The sequence below is a fragment of the Octopus bimaculoides genome, chromosome 14 (genome assembly GCF_001194135.2).
Source record: "Octopus bimaculoides isolate UCB-OBI-ISO-001 chromosome 14, ASM119413v2, whole genome shotgun sequence".
Classification (NCBI taxonomy): Eukaryota; Metazoa; Mollusca; class Cephalopoda; order Octopoda; family Octopodidae; genus Octopus; species Octopus bimaculoides.
In genome coordinates, this window is record NC_068994.1 from 48,955,170 (window position 1) to 48,959,115 (window position 3,946).

The following is a 3,946-nucleotide window of genomic DNA, read 5'->3' on the forward strand; positions in this document are numbered from 1 at the left end:
ATATGTGTGTGTGTGTTTGTGTGTCTGTGTTTGTCCCACTAACATCGCTTGACGACCGATACTGGTGTGTTTACGTCCCCGTAACTTAGCAGTTCGGCAAATGAGACCGATAATATAAGTGCTAGTGATGTTGGGAGGGGGGGGGGACAAACGCGCGCGCGCACACACACAAACACACACACACGCACACACACATATACACATATATACGACGGGCTTCTTTCAGTTTCCGTCTACCAAATCCACTCACAAGGCTTTGGTCGGCCCGAGGCTGTAGTTAATGCTCTCTACTGCCAAATGTCAGGCTTTGTGCCTGAAGTAGAAAGGTTTTTTTAATATATCAGTAGGGCTTGAACGAGATTAAAATGTTAAAAATTCTGTGGTGTTTCATTGCTTTTAAAACACAAATATAAGAATATTTAGGGCTTCTATATTTGATGTTGTTGACTCCCTAACGGAAACCCTTAACTAGAGAACTTATAATTAGAACATAACCATAGAGCAGCGCTCCGCAACCCCTTTTCATTTATGGTACACATATTCTTTTCAGAATTCGGCGGCACACCTCGGCTAAAAATATAACTAAAAGTACAAGGAAAAAATTATATTCAGATTACACTGCGGCACACCTAGCGTCGTCTTGTGGCACACCAATGTGCCGCGGCATACCGGTTGCGGAGCATTGTCATAGAAAAAAGTAAAACAGGGAATTAATCCAACAGAGCATTTCTAAGATCAGGGGAGGCAACACCATCTTAGATTAAATTCAAAATTCAAAACGCAACACTTTCCATTAATGTTTATATTTCAGAATATCGCACTTTCTATTTACAAATAAGTAATTTGATTTTTCTGATACGTTTGAAATGTCATTTCTTGTTATTACTTTCGCCTTAGCGAAGGCAGAGGTATTGTTTTTCAGTCACGTTTGTTTGTTTGTCCGTGGACAAGATATTTCAAGAACCGCTGGATGGATTCAGATGAAACTTTCAGGAATGTTTGTCCTTATGACTGGCACGAACTGATTAGATTTTGGGATCGATCCGGTATCGGACAAAGATTCTGGATTATTTTTCCTGTTTTTTTTTTTTTATACTTAATTTTTGAGAGCTGTCAGGTTCATTTTTAGTATTCTCGTTTGTGGAATTTGAATTCAGAATGTAATGGCAGACGAAATACCTCTAAGCATTTTGCTCGACGTGCTAACGTTTCTGCCAGCTCGCCGCCTTAATGAAAATATTGTGTGTGTATGTGTGAGCGCGCGTGCGCGTGCGTGCCTATATGCATCGTTCGTTTTTTTACTTGCTGCAGCTGTTCAACTGCAGCCAAACACGTGTGTTTGTGTAAACCGACATTTTTTCGTGGAATACGTATTTCATAAGTTTTTCCCCGGAATACTCGGGCAATAGGATGTTAATTTTTCTCGGTGGTCCTTATGGCATTAATACTAATTACTCTTTATAATATTTTCCAATCTAATCTTTTTTTTTTTTAAACCATCTGGAAAAAAATATTTGAGAAAGCATTTTTTCAAATATGCAAACACAAGGACAATTGGGATTTTAGAATGTGTAAAATTCTATTGCGCTTCGTTTGTTTTGAGATTAAAAATATTTGACAATCGCTGGGTTTTATAAGGCTTCTTATTAACATAATGTAATATAAATATTAATAATTAGTGAACAAGGACAAGGGAATTAACTCAGTACTACAGTTGTCATTAATTATTGTCAAGGGAGGTAACTCTATATATTTTATTCAAAAGGGAAAATATTTCATGCTTATTGCCTATAATTGCAACCGGGATCTACGTTTTTGTATCCGTTTCTAAAACAACAGGGTTTCATTGGAGGACAATTTAGGCGTTATTTCTAGCAGGTAGAGTGAGCACGTAGAGGGTTCTTTGCTGATACGGTGTGCAAGTTCCTATTGGTCGATGCTTGTGCTCACAAAGCAGACTCAGCACAAAGAAAACCGAACAACTTATGAACCCCTGCATCAACTTGCTATAAAAGCAGGCAGTAATTTTACCCTGTACTTATTCTTTGTGCAAGTTTTGAAGAGTATAGTTCGATTGTAACAGTTATTTTTTCAAAGCTATAATGGAAGTGATAAAGGAGCATATTCGGGATATTCTGCTTTATGAGTTCGATAAAGGCAACAATGCAACGGAAAGTGTGAAAATATTAATGCAGTATATGAGGATAAGACAATAAGCGTAAGCCAGTGTCAACGGTGGTTCCAGAAGTTCCGAGCCAGAAACAACAGTCTAGAAGACGAGCCTCGTCCTGGAAGATCTGTAGAGCTCGACGAGAACATCATGCAAAACAAAATCCCATCGTAGCTGTTGAGGAACAAGCAGAAAAGCTTGGATTCAAGTCAGAGCTAGAAGGAAAACGACCATCTTTGCTTTCAAGACGGAAGGTGTTCTTCCATCACACACACACACACACACACACACACACACACACACACACACACACACACACACACACACACACACACACACACACACACACACGAAATGCTTTTGTAGTGTTTTTGTCTACTAACTTTCACACACCAGGTATTAGGCAACTTTTCGGAAAGGCCCCACTGCCATGCCTATATATACATATTTCCTCAATACATCCTCCTCTTACGTAATATATACAGTGTTCGATTGAAGTAAAATAATTGAATCTAATACAAATAGAAGGAAATACTCGCAAGACTATTAGGAAGTACTAATATTAATATTTAAATAAGAAAAATTACACTCATATAGACATGTATACGTAAGGATATACTTCATTCAATAAGTTATACAGATAACTATAGAGTAAATATTATTTGTTATCGCCAAGCCAACATGGCAGTCGAAAAAGTAGGACGAATGCTGTCGTCGATTAGCTCCAAGAGGCCATCGCCTCTCTATTAATATCCAGTACCGCTGCCGTAGTCTCCTTCAGAGAAACTTCGAAATATTAATATTTCGATTTTTGAAAACCACTGAATTTAGGTAAATAATCCTTCGTACAGACGACCTGCTAGATTCGGCTGCTCTACATTGATAAGAGGCAATACCTCGAAACTAGTCTGTAGATGCCAGACCAGCAAGGGGAAGCGGCTGACCTCCCCCTGTTCGAAGGTTATAATGGACACAGGTTCGTGAGTCACATAGCTAGCTAGAGGCGATGGCTTCTTAGAGCTAATCAACGGCAGCATTCGTCCTATTTTTTCGACTGCCATGTTGGCTTGGCGATAACTATTAATATGGAAATTGGAGTCGTGGAATATAAATCCTTTTCAAGGAAAAATAAAAGAATAGAGAGTGCAACGAAGGGGGAGGTGGAGGAGTGTTTGAAGGAATTCCAAGAAGATGTGTTGTTTTTTACAAGAGGCAAGACATACGCGTCTGTAGAGATCACATTTGTATCGGAGGAGGCAGCAAAGAAATACGCCAATAAGACGCTAGCCAAAGGAAATTGGATGCTCTTTCCCAATAAGTTGGGTAGACTTCCAACGTGGATTAGAGTGGGTAGGATCCCACCGAAAATAGAGTTGTAATGGGTAATAGCAGCAGTTTTTCCTGAAAGAGAAGAAGATGTAAGGATAATTATGATAAGCAGAACCCAACAAATAAATTGCTGGGGGTATGGATTGAATGTGCTTTTTATAGCAAGTCAGAAAGTTTATAGTGACATACCGGAGACACCAGAGCTGCCTAACGAGGACAAACTGGACATAATGTTGGAGGGGAGACCTCCAAAGTGCTACGAATGTGGTAAAAGAGGTCACATTAGAAGAAGGTGCCCAGAAATGATGGAAAACAAAGAAATGGAAACGCAAGAAGGCGTGATAGAGGAGAGGAAACAGTCACAGGAAGAGGAGCAGAGAGCTGATTTTGAGGAAGCTAAATCAAGGAAGAGAGAAAGGAGGAGCTCATCGCCGAAAATCGAACAAG